Source organism: Balaenoptera borealis, assembly GCF_965194805.1.
Source record: "Balaenoptera borealis genome assembly, chromosome: 4".
Classification (NCBI taxonomy): Eukaryota; Metazoa; Chordata; class Mammalia; order Artiodactyla; family Balaenopteridae; genus Balaenoptera; species Balaenoptera borealis.
This window is the reverse complement of record NC_138861.1, coordinates 45,334,516-45,352,337: the sequence shown is the minus strand read 5'-3', so window position 1 is coordinate 45,352,337 and position 17,822 is coordinate 45,334,516. Positions and strand designations below refer to the sequence as shown.

Here is a 17,822-nt window from a genome sequence, read left to right as displayed (position 1 = left end):
AAAAATAAAAAATAAAAAAATTATAAATTAAGAAAAGGGAGAGTGAATAGTATTGTACTATGATGATTGGAAAGAAGATGTTAGGGAGGAACCAACTTGCCCTCAGCCACTACATAAAGTTTCTTTTTGTGTCCCAGTGGGGGAAAGTGATGATATAACTACTGTTATTATGAAATCCATAAAACAGTGAGTTTTTGTTGTCCACTGTCTCCCACATATTGCCAGAGGCTAAGGCTATTAAGTAGAGATCAGTGGTTGAGCCCAGGTTCTGATAATTTTATTAGGCAATAGAAGCCTTACAGGGCAGACCAAGTTCTGTCTGTTAGTTTTATCAGGCTTAGGTTTTATTGGGACCAGGGTAATAAGCCAATGTCCAATATTGTCTCATATCCAATAACATCTCTCAAAATAAAATGGATTACAAGCTTATTAGTATTGTTCTTTTAAAGCTATATCAACTCCAAAACTCCATGCCCATTTTGCCCATCATGACCTATTATCTCCTGGCACTATACGTGTTCTTCTCTATTTTTCACTGAAATTTTGGGTCTGGGAGTCTGCAGTTATGTTATCCTGTTTCCCTTGTCTTGTGTTCTACAAACAAAAGTCCCTAGTAGGCAGTCAGAGGGGGGAAAATAGAAGAAGCGTTTATTCCTTCCTCTGTATTTCTAGGAATATTTCTGGAAAGGGGTTGTAGACCTTCACCAATTCTAGACTTGGCCATGGGGGCTCTCCTCCTTGGTTTCAGCACCAAATGGCCTAGTCCCACTTGTATACTCAGGAAACGTCATATTCTCTCTTTTGTTTCCATAGACCTAAGAGTCATAAGCAATCTTCCTGCATTACTATTATCTGGGTTGCTTCTCCATTCCCTTTTTGCTCTCTCAGCTTTTTCAACATCCGTGTCACAAATTTCCTGTATCACATTCCCTCCATTTGAAATACATAATTGGTTTCTGTTTTCCTGACTGGATCCTGACTAATACCCTGGTGAACAGGGACCTCTTCAGCATTCCAGGCCCAAATATGGAGGATACTAGCAGATTGCTAAACAGCTTCTCAGAGTTGATATGAATGACACTGTCAAGAAAAGGCCACTCTTTGGGCAGAAAGTAGAAAACACAATTCACTGCCTAGTAAATGAGTCAGCAGAACGGTGTTCATGAAATTTCTGATTTAGGTCTCTGACCAAGTCATGTTGCTCTACAAGTCCATGGATTTGTCCAAGGTCTCTAAGTATTGAACAGCTGTCATTCCCAAACAACTGAAAATATTACCATCTAAATCCTGATGACTGTGTAGACCACCGTTCCCTACTGACAAGCTTGCTCTTATGCTGGAACTGTAAGGAGGGAGAGTGACTGAGGAAGCATGTCTTCCCTTGGAATGCAGACCTACAGACCATCAAGCAGCACCCAGGACTGGCATACTTCTCTGTGGGAGGATAACAGGTGGGGAATCCACACTTTCCATTATCTTCTGCTGGGCTTGACCTCGTGAGTTTCCTTTGTTCCTTAAAGAAAGACTATTCCTCAGTCTGTTCCATTTGATGTTTTGCTATCTATCCTGAACAAATGAAGGCCTAGATAGGACCAAATTCACATGACTGGCATGCTCAAAATCATTAATAATTAGAGATATGAAATTCTAATAACAATAAGGTATCACTTTAAACCTATAGAACTGGCAAACATTAGAAAGCTTGATAATGCTGTGTTGGTGGGATGTGGGTATACAACAACTATTGTGTGTGGATAGTAGGAGCAGTGTGAGAGTAACTAGTCAAATTAAGCAGACATGTACTCCATAACCCACCCTCTCCTTGGGCATTTATCCCTGAGAAATGTTCACACAGATCTTTCAGAGGGCACATATAAGTACAGTTATTCTGGTGCCATTTGAGATAGCAGGGAGAAGAAGCATCTAGAGTTCCATACAGGACAGCAGAGAGGCAAAATGCAGTGGAAGCACATCATGGGTTATTGTCCAGCAATTAAATAAAAACAGGTTATATGTGCACATGGCAGTATGGAAGGATCTTAGACACACTGAGCTCAGGGAAATTTTTAAACTATATAACATGACACTATTTATTTAAATAAAAATATGTATGCACACAACATAATATACATTTTTCAAAAAACATACAAAGAAAAATATATTTAATAAACACAGTGGTGGTCAAAGTGGGCAAGGTAGGTAGCAAAAAGGTAAAAATACATAAAGAAATAGAATGGTCTTGCATGGCCATAAAATGACATTGTACCTTGAACAAGAGAGTATGATTAATTCAATCTCATACAGTTACATTTTCAAACAAAAGCAAGCACACAATCATAAATGCACACGTATTATAAACAACTACTACACAATCTGCAGTTGGTCAAATTTGCAAATGCAGGTCCACAAATATGGAGGGCCGATTATAAAGTTATACATGGAGTTTTGACTGTGTGGTGGTTAGCACCCCGACCCCTGCATTGTTCAAGATTCAGCTGTATATGTTAATTTATTTCAAAATCTAGCTTAAATACATTTCCAGAAAAATATATTTTAAATGTTAAAACTCAAGAATAAATATAAAATTAGAATGGTCAATGAAATTGAAAAAAAGAAAGTATTCACCAAACACCATCATGCCCCTAACCTGTATGTTCAGACAATTTCAGAAGTGAATTTTACCAACTTCTTAGAAATAATTTCTAATACACGTGTTCCAAAAAAAAAGTAAAACAGCAAAACTTCCCAGCTCATTTCATGAGGCTTATATGACCTCAATTTCTAAAGTAGATAGAAGCAATAATTGAAAATAATGAAAATATTTTAAAATCTATAATTTTGTTACCAGTTCTAATTTTCTGTATGATGGCTTGTATCACAATCCACAAGATATTGATTAGGGAAATAATTGAAGCTTTCTCAATAGTCTAATACTTCATAAAACATTCCACGTGTGCTTAAAAAGAGCAAGAATTATCTGTTTTTTAGGTGTAGATGTCTAACAAAGTCTAAATAGTTCAAATTTGTTTATTATATCTCTGCTTATTTTTTGTCTGATTGATCCTCAGTTTTAGAGTGGGATGGACTAAAATCTCCAGGTATAATTGTTTTACCTATTTTTTTCTTCCTCTCTGCAGTAGTTGTTTTATGGTTTTGGAAATATATCATTAGGTGCACATCTGTTTATGATTGTTATGTCTTCCTCTTCTGTTATTCTTTTACCAGAATACAGGCATACCTCAGAGATATTGCAAATTCAGTTCCAGACCACTGTGATAAAGCTAATAACACAATAAAGAGAGTCACATGGATTTTTTGTTTCCCAATTCATATAAGACTTATGTTTACCTTATACTATAGTTTATTAAGTGTGCAAAACATTATGTCTAAAAAAGAATGTACATACTTTAATTTAAAAATACTTTATTGCTAAAAAGTGCTAACCAGCATCTGAGCCTTCAGCAAATTGTAGTAGAAATTAAACAGATCACAGATCACCATAACAAATATAATAATAATAATGAAATAATAATGAAAAAGTTTGAAATATTGTGCGAATTACCAAAAATGTGACACAGAGACACAAAGTGAGAAAATGTTGTTGCAAAAAATGGCACCAGTAAACTTACTCAATGCCGCAAACCTTCAATTTGTTAAAAATGCAATATCTGCAAAGCACAATAAAGCAAAGTGCAATAAAATTAGGTCTGCTTGTATAAAATTCCTTGTATTGAGGCAAAATAAGTTGCTATTATAGATAATCCACAAAACAACAATGATTCTACATAATAAAAAAAAATTTCTTCCTCACACAAAGAACAATCAGCTCCAGGGAGGGTGGTGTGTTCCATATGGTCATACAGGGACCTGGGCTGACAGAGGAAATGCTACATCCAACACATAGCTCCCCAACTGCCTTGGGAATCAATAGTAACCAATATACGGGTAGAGAAGAATCACATACTTTTATTGGCAAGGCCTAGAAGTGTCATACTTCTGCCCATTTTCCCTTGGCCAAAATATAAACACAGGGAAACACTTAACTCCAAAGAAAGCTCTGGGAAAGGTAGCTGTGCATATGTCTCACATTTAAATGACAATCTGGCTGATTAAAAATTATAGATCAAAGTTGATTTATTTAAATACTTAAAAAATATTGCTTCGTTATCTTCCTGTCACCAAAGTTACTGTTAAGAAGTCTCAAATAAATCTGATTCTTATTTCTTTATAGGAAGATTTTAGAACTTTCTGATGTCCTTATATTTCATTAAAAATTCTATTTTTATTTTATCTTTTTACTGTATTCTTATTTTCCATATGTTGGTAGTTCTGCTTTTCTTCTCCATATCTCTTAGCTATCCTTTTATATTTCATTTCCTTTTTCCTTTTCATGCTACTCTCAGGAAGATTTCTTCAAAATAGTCTAAAAGTGCACTAATTGATTTCTCTACTATTTTCATCCTGCTATTCATCTTAAACTATTATAACTTTTATTTTTCAAAATTAACATTTCTACTTTTTTCTATTTATGACTTCATCCTATTAAATATTACTAATATTCATCATTTTAAGAGCATTTATCATGACTGTTTAAAATGTTTGTCTATTTTAATAACTGTTTCTTGTGATATTCATTGTTGATTTTGCTTTCTTTGCTGAAAAGATTGTTCTTCTAAGAGTCTAGTCATGTTGGCTTGTAAGTTCATATTCTCTTAGAATGTCTTCCTGCTCTAACTTTTAATACGTATTGGGGAAAACCAAAGGCCTGTAAGTACTTGTCATCTCTGTGAGTTTAAGGAAAGGGAGGGAAGGGACACCAGTGCACACAGCTACAGAGTCACTAGGTGGACCAATAGATCTGAAGAATTCACCTTTAAGATCACCTTAGATAGAAGCAGCCTTAGAAGAGGTCATTTCTTTGGAGTGATGTGAACCCTGCTGTTTGGAGCAGAGAGGAGGCAAATAATGAATGCCTGAGGGTAGCTAGCCTGCCTACCCTGTTTACACCAGCTCCCTGCCCAGATGATTTTTGAACTACCCTTGAATTCTGTTTGATATTCATCTGTTTCCTCAAGACCAAGCAGTCTAGGCTCGAGGGAATTTCTGTGGTGATGGGGCAGGCAATAACTGTCTAAGGCAACGTGGAGAGAAGAAGAAAACATAATACATCTCCAACATAGTCTCTCAAAGATGGGCCCGAATGCTCTTAGCCAGAGGCAGATGCTTCCTGCACCACCATTCCTCTTTACTCTTTCTGAGATGCTTTCAGTCTGTATGGAGCTCTCATAGGTGTTATTTTTTTCGGATCTTTGATTCCTTCTATTTTCTGTAGTTTCTCCAGGGCTGAATCAAGGGAAGGAGTAAGAAAAAAATCTAAATCTGATTGTTATTTGATTTTAATTATGTTTATGAAAAAAGTCTCAAATTGTAATGTAATCAAATATTTTGTTCTTTTAATTTTAAATTCTTCCATACTTTTTTTCCCCCTTCATTTCAACCCATTTGAGAGATATAACAAAGCGCATTAGTAATCCTTCCAGGCATTGGTTCTCAGAATGAGAATAGGACAGAGGACCTTCCTAGGGGTTCATATGACTCTTGTGTGGGCATGTGTGTGTGTATGTAAAAGGTTATATTTAATTTTCCTATTTTGATTAAGAAGGTTGCATCCTATCTACTCCACAAGGGAATCTGAAAATCAGTAGTATTGAAAGTTCTTCCCTATCACAGGGCTTGAGTTAAATGTAATGTGGCTAAACTGAGTTATACAGAATGTGTACACAGATCTTGAGAAAGTCACAAAGGTAATAAAAAAAAAAAGAAGATACATGAAAGAAAAAAATAAAAGAATTAAGAGTATTCAATAAGAAGATTAAAAGATGACAATGTTCAAGAGATTTTGAGAGGCTACTCCCACATGCCAAGCCTATTGTGGTCACTCTGAGCATGTGTGGGGTGGAGGAGAGTAGAGATGAAGAAAACAGAGGTTCCTTTTCTTGAAATACATATCGTCTAGGCTGGAGGAGACATGAAATGAAGAGAACAAGTCAACAGTGTATAATTATCTGCTGAAAAAGTGGTGTAGACCACAAGGGCTAAAATGGAGTGCTTCTGTGTAGTTAGGAAAGGTATAAAGGAAGATCCTAGAACAGATTTTGATATGGATATGATAGATGTGGAGTGAGGGAGAAATGTTTCAGTTAGGGGTGTGTGTGTGCATGTATTTGTGCATATTTGTGTGTCTACTGTTAGAGATGTAAAGATTAAGATTTTTAAATAATGAATAACCTTATAAATTAAGCAGAAGTATTTGGCATTTAGTTTTGGAACAGTAGAGGGCTACTGAAGTTTTGTGAGTAAGGCACCAGTGTGAGAACAGTGGTATTTTCATCAGGTTGCAGAGTGAAGGATAAATTGGAAGAAAAGGTGGTGGAGAACAGGAAGCCCATGTAAGAAGCTATTTTTGGCAATACAGATGTGGGGTAATATGAGCCTAGACAAGGGAAATATTATTGAAGTAGAAAAAAAAGGACAGAAAAAATTGTAATACATTGAAGTTAGCAATGAAATAAATTGTGGTTATATGCGAAGAAAACATAAGAGGCAGTGATCATTTTACCAAAAGAATATAGAGATTATGATCAGAAAATAGTGTCGGTGAGGAATGATTTCATTCATTCAACTAAAAGAATGGCTTTTAAACTGTGATTTGTAAATTGTTATAGTTCCTTAAAAGCTGAAATTTCACAGTTTCTGGAAGTAATAGAACATAATTTAAAAATTAACTCAACAAATTTTAATATAAAACAACACACTCATGAAACTTGTTGCATAATATCTACATTTAAGCTCAATGGGGCCACCAATGGCATTAACATGAGCTTCCACGCCAACTCACTCTTTGTGCAGACTTCAGAATAAATCTGCATGTTCCTGCTATGCGTTCATATTTGGACACAAATATGAATTCTTACAAAAATATTGCTGAGGGACTGTTGTTTCTCAGTGATCTTTTCTAAATTTAGATCTACTGAGATGGGCACATTGTCCATCTACACTGTGTGTGCAAAACCAAGATACAGAAATATAACTTATTTGTTACCCATAACTCTTTCTGTATGTATCAGTATGTGTACATATAACAAAATGGCCCATTTGTCACCTTTAAGGACTTCATAATAAGTACCTGCTATTCTATTAGCTTTAATCTGAAAAAATACTGGTTTTCCATTTAAGACATATTATAGAAAGGAATCTGTGTTTAGAAAAAATTGAAAGTTACTGGTTTAGAACACATGAAGGTTGAAATTTTCATGGTACTCAGATGAAAATAATTTACAGACAACTGGGAATGTAGGATTAAGAAATTCTGTTGGTAATTTTGAGACTGGTGGTAGATTTGAAAATAACTCATATAGTTGAATCTATGAGAGTGAATGAGATCTCCGAGTGCAAGGAGTGTTTTAGGGGCTTCCAAGGATACGGAGTGTGAGAAGGAGCAGGGTACAAGGCTAAAAGAGAAGGGAAATCAGAGGGTTGGAGATGTGTCAGTTCTTAAGCATATTAGATGATCAAGTCTTACTCTGAAAAACCAAGAGTTTTGGTCTCAACTGAAGACTCTAAGAAAATTATTCTAGACAATATAAAGTAAACTTCATGAGGAACTGGTAAAGAAGAAATCTAAAATGTCTGGTAGAAGTGGAGGCCTGCCCAAAGGAACTAAATGCACTACATTGCTTCTGGGATAAAATGATGGTTCAAAAGGCAGTTTAGCTAATACAACATCTTTTCTAATTGTAATGAGAGAGAGAGAGAAGAAGTTCCATTTAATATTTGAGGTTGAAACAAATTCTCATGACATATTTCAAGTATGTATAATATTGAATTTGGAGACAGATGGGGAAAGAATAATAGAGTGGTATTCCACTGAACATCAACAGTTAAAACAATAGAAATGAAGGAGAGGAAAGTGGGAAATATGACTGGATAAAACTAAAAGGAGAATAAATGAAAGAAAAGTTAAAGGGTGGTAGAGCAAATAAGAAATTGATAACTGGAGTTCTTTCTAAAGAGCATGATAGAAATGAAAAGGGAAAGTAGGGAGAAACAATAGTGGACATTTGGGTTTCACAACAATGCACATAGAAGGGGGGAGAGGATTCCCAGTGAAATGAGTCTGTTTCCATTTTCCATGCTGTAGAAATTACTTTTATTTCTGCCCCAGATGTTAGGAACACTTACGCTCCATTAAGGGTCCCAGGCAGCTCTTGTCACAGTTTATTATTTTTTTCATTCTCAATTTTCCTCTCTGATTGGAGGATGTATTTTATCTTCTACCTTAATAAACTGTGTAGAAAACTTGCAATTGAATTCTGGCCTCTTTCTTGTAAAAGGCTAAGAAGTGATTGCATTAAGCTTTGGACAAAGTAAACACTCCTCTTTCTGTTTATTTAATTTTAGAAATTTGTTGCTTTTTTCCATATTACATAAAGAGTAGGCTTGCACGGGATATGTATGTATATAGATTCTATTTAAACATACATACTTATTTATGTACAGAGAGAGAAAGAGTGCAATTGCAAAGAGTGTCTCTGTGTGTTCATGTGTGTATAAATATACAATCTGAGGGCCACTGGTGTTGATAAGAATAGGTTCTTTCATTCAGTAAAGCTTAAGGTGACACTTTCTAAGGATGGCACACTTCACAGTAGCACATATGCACATAAACTACTTCCAATTAAGCCTTGTCTAAACCAAGCTTTAGCACTGAGACTTCCCAATTTAGAAAAATAAATGCAAAGATCTTAAGGGCCATAATCACATTAAATTCTCTCAACTTTCCCTTAAGGAATGTACACAAAAATAATCTCATCTTTGAGCTGGAAAAAAATAAGTCAGGATGATGAATAGTTCTCTCAAGGATCTAACATAAATCTGAAAGCACATACCAAAACCCTGATTAAATTCCTGTTCTCTTGAATCCACTTGCAAGTTCAATGTAACCCCAACTGCTAGAACCATTTCTGATTTAGGCCAAAGGGGTTTAGTGCTATGATCTGGGACTAAACACACTTGGAGCTAATTTGGTGCTCACTTTGTGTTCTAGTTCTGATAACATTTCCAGGACTAAACCTCCCAGAACTTTCAGGAACCTATTTTGCCGTCTTTAGGTGCACTCAAAGACTGAAGTTTTTGCCTTGAACCCCCAGCCAAATATCTGGATTCCCTGCTTCCTGCTGTCAGACTTCCTGCCAGCAGTTTCCATATTAGCCCCTGTGACTCTGCTCTTTACAATGGGGGAGACATGCTGCTGTGTCCTTTTGGACCCCCAATGATTGATTGCCTGCCTGGTTAAAGTCTTCTGTCTACCACCCTAGGCCACCATAGCACTGGTGTCAGAGCTTCAGGTCCAGGACCCAGGCTCTGATTTACACTCAGTTGTGCTATGGGTTTCTTCTTTCTCGTGGGTCTCACCCCATCCAACACTGCCTTTTCTGTTTACCCAGTATCTCCTCATGTTGATGGAAATTATAACTGAAGCAAAACAATATTCATTTTTTGATTTTACATTCAATTCTACAGATTTAGAATTTGAGATAATTAGAATAAGCCTAAACTGTAATGTCATATTAATTAAGGACAAAAATCTGCTAAACAAAATACTAAGTCATCAGGTAGAATACTTAAATTTTGCGAGAGAATGAACTTTCCAAACACATTCAAGCTCTTTTCAACTATTTATATAAAATACTAATGTGTTCTTTGGGAATCTTATGTATTCAACAAAACACTTCCTCTGAAAAATACTTTTCAAATAAAATCCACTTACTTCATTGATTTTATGTCTTTTAAAATTGTTTACAGATACATTTTTATTGATTCCCTTCAATAACCTGCTGTTTCTCTTCACTTAGTTACGATTAGCAAGAGTTTATTAAAATAGTTCAAAACTGTTAATCATGCTAACATTTATAGATTTGTGAGTTTATAGAAGCACATGTAAAAGAAAATCTGTAAGAACTAAATCCTCAATTTGATATAACTGCCAAAGAGAAGGAGAATTCTTTTCTTTGCTCCTTTGGAAGCTTGTAATACCTGAACAGTGTTAAAATATGTTAAACTTAAATTGTGAGGATCAGAATACAGCCAATTTAAAATTCAGCTCTCTCTTTTTTTTTTCCATATCCTTTCTGGGTATTACTTCCTTGGTTTTGAGACTTCACATTAACAATGAATGGATGTGAAGAAGGAAAGGAACTCAAGGAACCAGAAAGTGTGTGAATGAGGCAGCAGTTGAACCCCTGATCTCATTTGGATTTCGTGGTAACTCCCTGTGTGTCATAGGTGAGGACCCTCAGAGGGACTGACCTTGTGAAGGACCCAGAACTAGTAAGAGGGAAGGAACTAGCATATCTTGAGCTCATTCTATGTGCCAGGTGCTTTACAGATAGAACATTTATTGGGGTGGCTAGACTTAGCGGTGTACAATTAATAAATAGCTTCAGTGCTGTTTTCAAATCTGCCCTTCAGACTAGCTTTGTTGGTTTTCTCATCTCTGACAGATAATCTTGCATAAACACCAGAGCTTTTGGGTCACTCATATCTTATTTTCCAGTATTAAAAATCTGGTTGATATTGAAGTTTCAATCCGTCAGCAGATTCAAATCTTCTCCCCTCCCTGCTCTTAGAATTCCCAGGTGGGCGAGGGTAGAGATCTGTTTCTAAAGTATTCTCCCAGGTTCTCCACCCCCAACTCTTACCATCAGGGGTCATGGAAAACTCACCACTTATACACTACCCTCTTGGAAAGGATATTTTGTGCCTGAGTCTGTCTATAAAGTGTCCTGGACTACAATTTCTCCTTATAAGTTTTATTAATGAGAGTAAAATGCCTCATCTTGAATTACATTGGAGTATATCCAGTTTTTGTTTTTAAATAAGGTGTAACAGGTTTCATTAAATTGCCTGAGGTCACAGCAAGGGATATTCCTAGGACTTGAAATCATGTATTTGGAGTCCAGAGTCCAAGCTCTTCTCATTGCCCTACAAAGCTTCTCTGTGAGTATAAACACAAATAAATAAAAAAAGTTTCACACTTTTAATTTAGCGTTTTCTCTCATCCAAGTTTGAGTTATTAGATCAACACCTTTAGAATAAGTAATACCATTAAGTTATAACAAAAAGTGATTTATAAATAAATAAATGTTTGTCTATTAAAGAGAATCTAATAAATATTAAATAATAAAGGTGAAATAAATAGATTTATATGATTTTTCTCTATTTAAGGGTAATAGTTTTTAAATAAAAACTGGTTTGCTAGAGAAGATCAGAATATGGATTGAGGGCTTTTAAAGATTTGACTGTTTGGACATGTTGAGGGCAATCTAGTAATTCTCATACAAAAATAAAAACCTGTGATAATTCCTGGAAGGAATATTGGTTACTGAGGCATTCTTACAGCAGTTCAGAGATGTTAGAACACATCATATGCACATGCTTGTATTTGAAGAACATGAAGTGTGGTTGGGAGGTAGGAAAAAACGGGTGGAAGTAGAGGTGGCTTAGTGGTTTGACTATTGCCAATTCACACCCTTTTCATAAAACCTCCAAGATTTTATTTCAGTTCCTTGTCTGACATAAAATGAGACACTGTATTACCTGTGAGAGAGCTGTTACAAGTCAAAGTGAAGGATGAACCAGTGCTTCTCAAAACCATTTCCTCAGGATTGTTTGAAATCAGAGGAAAGATATTTAAAATCTAAGGAAAATACTGAAAAAATTCCATATTCAGAAGATTGCTGTCCTTAAGGGTATGAAGGTTAAGCAAGTTGCTTTCTAGCCCCTCATGTCTCCACTGTTTTCCTCAGTCTCTCCCTTTTTGGTCCAACAATGAAAACTGTTTCAGATTCAAATAATAAGGGGTGAGGGTGAAAGTGGTAGTGACCTATTAAATTATCCTGACCTGTTTTAGAGTTTTGGGCATGAGTAATGTCCCAAACCATGTGCTCACTTACCTGTAGTATTTACCTAGGTATAATATTTATGTTAGAAGTGTTTCTTACAGCATCAATTTTCCCTTGGCTAGCTAAGAGGAAATCAATGGCTATGTGATTATTTGTGACAACACTGTGTCAATGAAAATTCAATTTACTATCAAGATAAGAAGAAAAAATGGAATATTATTCAAGCCAAGCTGAGGATTATAACCAGGGAAGCAGATTCTCAGCAAGCTGTGAGAACTGTTCCACCTGTTAGAAGTTGGAAGGCAAAGTCATATACATTTTTGAGACAAAGGATCATACATCAAAATGATATATTTTACATAAAGTTCACCAAGGATACATAGTCCAGGTAAACACATACAAAGAAACAGCAAGTCACCATGATCCTCTACAGAGCTGGGAAAGAACACTATTCTTTTAAGAAGTTACATCAGAAGAAAGAAATAAAATTGATCTTTAAGGTTGAGCAGGCTCTTCCATCTTTGAGGGGCTCTGGTTAATGTGTATGGCAGATGCACCCTGCACATTAGGGAGGGAGAAGACCCAAACTAACACAGAGAGAGAAGTTTATGTTTAATTTTTTCTTGTCCTACCTTAAAACATAAATTTTATTTCATCAACTGGATAATAAATTTAACCTAGTTTGTGGAGCTTCCAGAGCAGAAGGTATTTTCATTAGAAGTACCTGAAAGGGGCACAGATACTATTGGGTATATGCATAGTGTTTATATCAACTGTAGTGAACCAGTCATTGTTCCTTTAAGGTAAACAGCTCTGAAGAGAACAGACGGATAATTATAGCTATGGTAGCTCCAATATTAGTTCCCATTCCTGGTGTGGTAGGTTTTGTTGACAGGGTTGTGATGACCTGAGAAAAATCATTTTGTTGATGTGGAGTCAAGGTCCACTTTTCACAAGGCTGAAGTTTGGAATGCATTATGTGACTGAAATTTAAGAACGAGAAGGGGCCTATAGGATGAAATCTACCTTCTGAAATATTAAAAGGAATAACTTGTATTTCTTCTGTCAGCAGAATAAGATAGAAGAAGACAAGTCTAGTAATGAATTAAATTCAGAATTGTAGCTGTATTAGTCAGGGTCCTCCAGAGAAATAGAACCAATAGGATATGAAAGGAGATCTATTATGAGGAACTGGGTCATGCAGTTATAGAGGCTATAGGAGGCCCATGATCCACGAGCTGCAGACCCAGGAGGCCAGTGGTGTAGTTCAGTCCAAGCCTGAAGGCCTGAGAACTGGAGAAGCCAATAGTGTAAATGCCAGCCTGAGGGCAGGAAAAGATGAGATGAGATGTCCCAGCTCAGCAGCAATGAGGCAGGAAAAAGGGGCAAATGCCTCCTTCTTCCACCTTTTTGTTTTATTCAGGACCTTAACACATTGGATGATGCCCAGCAGTTGGAGAGGGCAACTTACTTTACTGAGCCCACCAGCTCAAATACTAGTCTCATCTAGAAACACCCTCACAGACAACACCCAGAAATAGTTTCACCAGATACCTGGGCATCCCCTGATCCAGTCAAGTTGATACATAAAATTAACTACCACAGTAGCTAAGAGACAAATGAGCAAGACAGTTTGTTTTTCCTTAAGGGGCAGAAGACCTTAGGGAGTAAAAAAATAACAGAATATAAATAATGGAGAGTATGTTGAAAAACCTTTATTCAATTAACAGAGGGTATCAAAGTACAATAATAATAACCAAGACTAGAAGTAAGCAAAGAAAAATTGTACCAGCGAATCAGAAAATTATGTTCTGTTGCCTTGGACAGAAAGTCTGTGTTTGCAGTAATCAACTTGATCAGAGAGTCTTGGTAGGATACTGTTCACCCGTGTAGCTGTCAGTTTACAGACTACTGATGGACTGGACATCCAGTGCTCTAGAGGAAATGGTGTATGTCTTCTTAATTAAGAAACATGAATCTAATGACCATCTTGGAGTTTTGCTGCTGTGTCAATTGTTAATAGTACATCATAATGTTCTTTCCATCATGGTTCAAGGGCAGAGTTCTCTGATGTCTCTCCCTGAAGACCAGCTTTTCAGGCTTCAGATCATGCAGGGTGACTGTTCTATAACGGAGCTTGAATCTGCAAGCTTAAGGAACATGCATCTTCCTTAAGTGCTTATAGGCACAATTACTCGGGTAAACGATGCTTGCTGATCATAGTGGTCACCTGCTATGTTTAGTTTTATTTGTTCAGAGGGAGGATGCCCCTGATGGATGACAGTTGGTTTTTGGCCAAGTACCAGAGACATGAGATTGTACAAGCACCGCATAGAAATTCTCATGTTGCCTGCTGGATGTGAAACTATGCCTCCTCCAGGCTGAGCATCTGCTTCCTTTGGGGTTTCTTAATCCGGAAGAAATCTATTAGTCCCTAGGTCATATGGTCATGTGCAAAAATTAAATTTCAACTTACATACATGTTTTGTTAGGGTGGTCAATAAAATACTTTGAGTCATAATAATGTGTTATGGTGAGATAAAATTATCTGGAATTAAAGGAATGGAGCTCCCGACACCGCAGGGCTCGCCCCTGCCCACCAGCGGTGGTGGGGCCCCAGCTTCCCAGTCCCCCTCGCTTCCCACGCTCTCCAGCAGGGGCCCAGTCCAGGCCTCCTCTCTCCCTCTCTTCCCCCTAATTCCCCTTCCGGACGCTGCCCTCAAGTTGAAGCCTCAGCCGCCACAACAGACCTCGAGCCCCAGCAGCCGCCCCCATGCAACAGGCCGTGGCCACTGGCCTCCCAAGAGCACCAGCCTCCCCAACGGCGGCCTCCTGGGGGCCCCTGGTCTCCACCTCGGCTGCCCCAGGGCTTCCTGGGGCCGCTTCGCCCTGCCTGGGGCCTGCAGCCGCTGCTGGGAGCAGGGCTCCGCCGGAGCCGAGGGCATCTCGGTGCCACAGCCACTGCCACCACAGCAGAAACATCAGGAGAGGCCAGGGCAGCGGCCACAGGCAGCGCCAGGGGACAAAGCACAGGAAAGGCACCCCACAGTCACCGGTGTTTGAGGGTGACAGCAATTCCAGAATGCTGCATTTCCTTACATCTGTTGTGGGCTCCACTTGTGATGTAAAGGTGAAGAATGGTACCACCTGTGAAGGTATGTTCAAGATGCTGAGCTCAAAGTTCGAACTGGCAGTAACACTGTGCACCAGAAAGCATCGGAGCCAGCAGGTGGCCCTCGTCAGGAAGACATTGTGGACACCATGGTGTTTGAGTCAAGTGATGTCGTGCTTGTCCACTTCCAATTGAAATGTTGACTTCAATTATGCTACTAAAGTTCACTACAAGTTCACTGATTCAGCCATTGCCATGAACTCAAAAGTGAGTGGGGAGCACAAAGAGAAGATGCTCCAGTGCTGGGAGGGGGTCGACAGCAACTGTGATGACTATGACCTGGAGTCTGACATGTCCAATTGATGGGACCCCAATGAAATGTTCCAGTTCAATGAAGAGAACTACAGTGTAAAGATCGCCTATGAGAGCAGTCTCTCTTCTTGTCCCTTAGAGAAGGACAACTCAGAAGAATTTCATCAGCGAGAGCTGTGTGCAGCCCAGTTGACTTGAGAGACTGAATCGAGCCCCCAGTACTGCCTGTGGATCGCCATGGAGAATGATGAAGGGCACACCGAGGAGGAGAACAGTGCAGTTCAGCAACGGGGCTCAGGGCGAGAGAGCCCCAGCTTGGCATCTAGAGAGGGAAAGTATATCCCTCTACCCCATCGAGTTCAGGAATGTCCCAGGCGAGGAGTTTGATGGAGTAGTTCTCGTGCCGGCCAGCCTGGTCTTAGCTCTTTGCCACCTCTTGGTCTTCACCATCTTGACAATAGCAGCCCTAGCCCAGGTTCTGAGACACACAGTATCAATGGAGGCCCTTCCCGCATGTCCCCTAAGGCACAGTGGCCTCTGAGAGGTACCAAGACTCTGTCTTCCCCCAGCAACAGGCCTTCTGGAGAAGCTTCTGTTCCACCTGCTCCTGCAGTGGGCTGGCTGTACCCCCTGCGCTCTCCCAAGTCAGCTGCCCCCGCCCCAGTTTCAGCTTCCTGTCCTGAGCCTCCCATCTGCTCAGCAGTACCGACCTCTTCAGCTTCCATCCCCGTGATGTCATCAGTTGGGGATCCTGGAGTAGGCTCCATTTCCCCAGCTTCTCCAAAGATCTCACTGGCCCCCAGAGATGTAAAAGAACTCCTGGCCAAGTAACCTGAGAGAAAGCTGCAGTTCCAGGTGCTATCCTGGATAGCTGGGAAAGTCCCTGGCCTTCAGAACAAACAGAAACGCTTTCAACTGGAAGAACTGAGAAAGTTTGGGGCCCAGTTTAAGTTTCAGCCCAGTAGCTCCCTTGAGACCAGCCTGGATCCTTTCCCTCCCCAGATCCTAAAGAAGGAGGCCAAAGGGAAGGAGAAGGAGGTCTTTTGGCTTCAGATCCCATGCGGGCTGTTTCTTCCTTTTAGAATCTGTATCACTTGAGGAGGACAAACTACCCCTGCCACCAGCAGGAGGCACCGAGGGGCGGGATCAGCCCCCACTGCCTTGCCCAAGCCAAAGAGATCACAAGGATGAGGGCCCTGTTGCTGAACAAGTGAAGAAGTCAACACTGAACCCTAAGGCCAAGGAGTTCAATCCCACTAATCCCCTGCTGTCTGTTAATAAATCAACCAGTACTCCAACTTCTCCTGGGCCCCGGACTCATTCAACTCCCTCCATCCCGGTGCTGACAGCAGGTCAGAGTGGGCTATAAAGCCCCCAGTACATTTCCTACATACCTCAGATACACATGGGACCAGATGTTCAGGCACCTCAGGACACAAATCCTGTGTCCAACTTAATGCCTGGACAGCAGGGCAAGTACCAGGGAGCAAAAGGCTCCCTGCCCTCCCAGCACTCGGACAAACACCAGCCAGCTTCAGCCCCTCTAATGATGCAGGCCATTGCCACTGCTTCTGGCCCACCTCTGGTGGCTGCCACACCTTATTCTTCCTACATCCCCTACAACCCACAGCAGTTCCCAGGCCAGCCCACCATGATGCAGCCCATGGCCCCCTACCCTCACAGCCAGTGTTTGCCCCCATGCTTCAAAGCAACCCATGCATGCTGACATCAGGGAGCCATCCCCAGGCCATTGTGTCACCCTTCACCCTTCAGTACACTTCTGCAGAGCAGCCCACACCCCAAACCCTTTATGCCACTGTTCACCAGTCCTATCTGCACCATGCCATGTAGCTCCATGCCCACCAGCCGCAACCAGCCACCATGCCTATTGGGAGCCAACTGCAGTCCCAGCATGTGGACCCTGGTCCCATCCAGCACCAGGTGGGGCAGGCCCCACACCTGGGCAGTGTATACCCATAGCAGAATCTGTACCACCCAGGGGTCCTGACAGGTACACCGCCTTCTCTGCCACTGGGACCTTCTGCCCAGTCTCTTCAGAGCAGCTTCCCCCAACCAGCCGCTGTGTATTGCATCCATGCCCACCAGCAGCTGCCCCACAGTGTCACCAATATGGCCCATGTTACCCACACCCATGTCCAAACTGGAATAACAGTAGCCCAGCCTCCTCACCCTGGGGCTCCCCACCTGCCCCAGATGATGCCGCTGCACCCACCCCAGAGCCATGGGGGCTCCCCTCAATGTGCAATGCCCCAGAGTGGGGTGCCTGCATTCTCAGCTTCCATACCCTCACCCTACCCCTACATCGGACACTCCCAAGGTGAGCAGCCTGGACAGGCGCCTGGATTTCCGGGAGGAGCTGATGACAGGATTCATGAGTTCTCATTAGATGGAGGAATTCGGCTGATGCACTGCAG

At 40.1% G+C, this 17,822-nt stretch overlaps 1 long non-coding RNA gene and 1 pseudogene across 2 annotated transcripts in view; one reads left to right on the top strand and one right to left on the bottom strand.

Annotated features, from left to right (window-relative positions):
- The window catches only part of LOC309628461, a 731,364-nt gene that overhangs the window by 196,070 nt on the left and 517,472 nt on the right, over positions 1-17,822 (bottom strand). The window lies entirely within an intron of this gene.
- Positions 1-17,822, top strand: part of LOC309628453 (ataxin-2-like protein) — a 39,263-nt pseudogene that overhangs the window by 15,052 nt on the left and 6,389 nt on the right. The window contains exon 1 of the transcript in view: positions 1-17,822. This exon is cut by the window's left edge and continues 15,052 nt beyond it. The product of the transcript in view is annotated as an ataxin-2-like protein (transcript).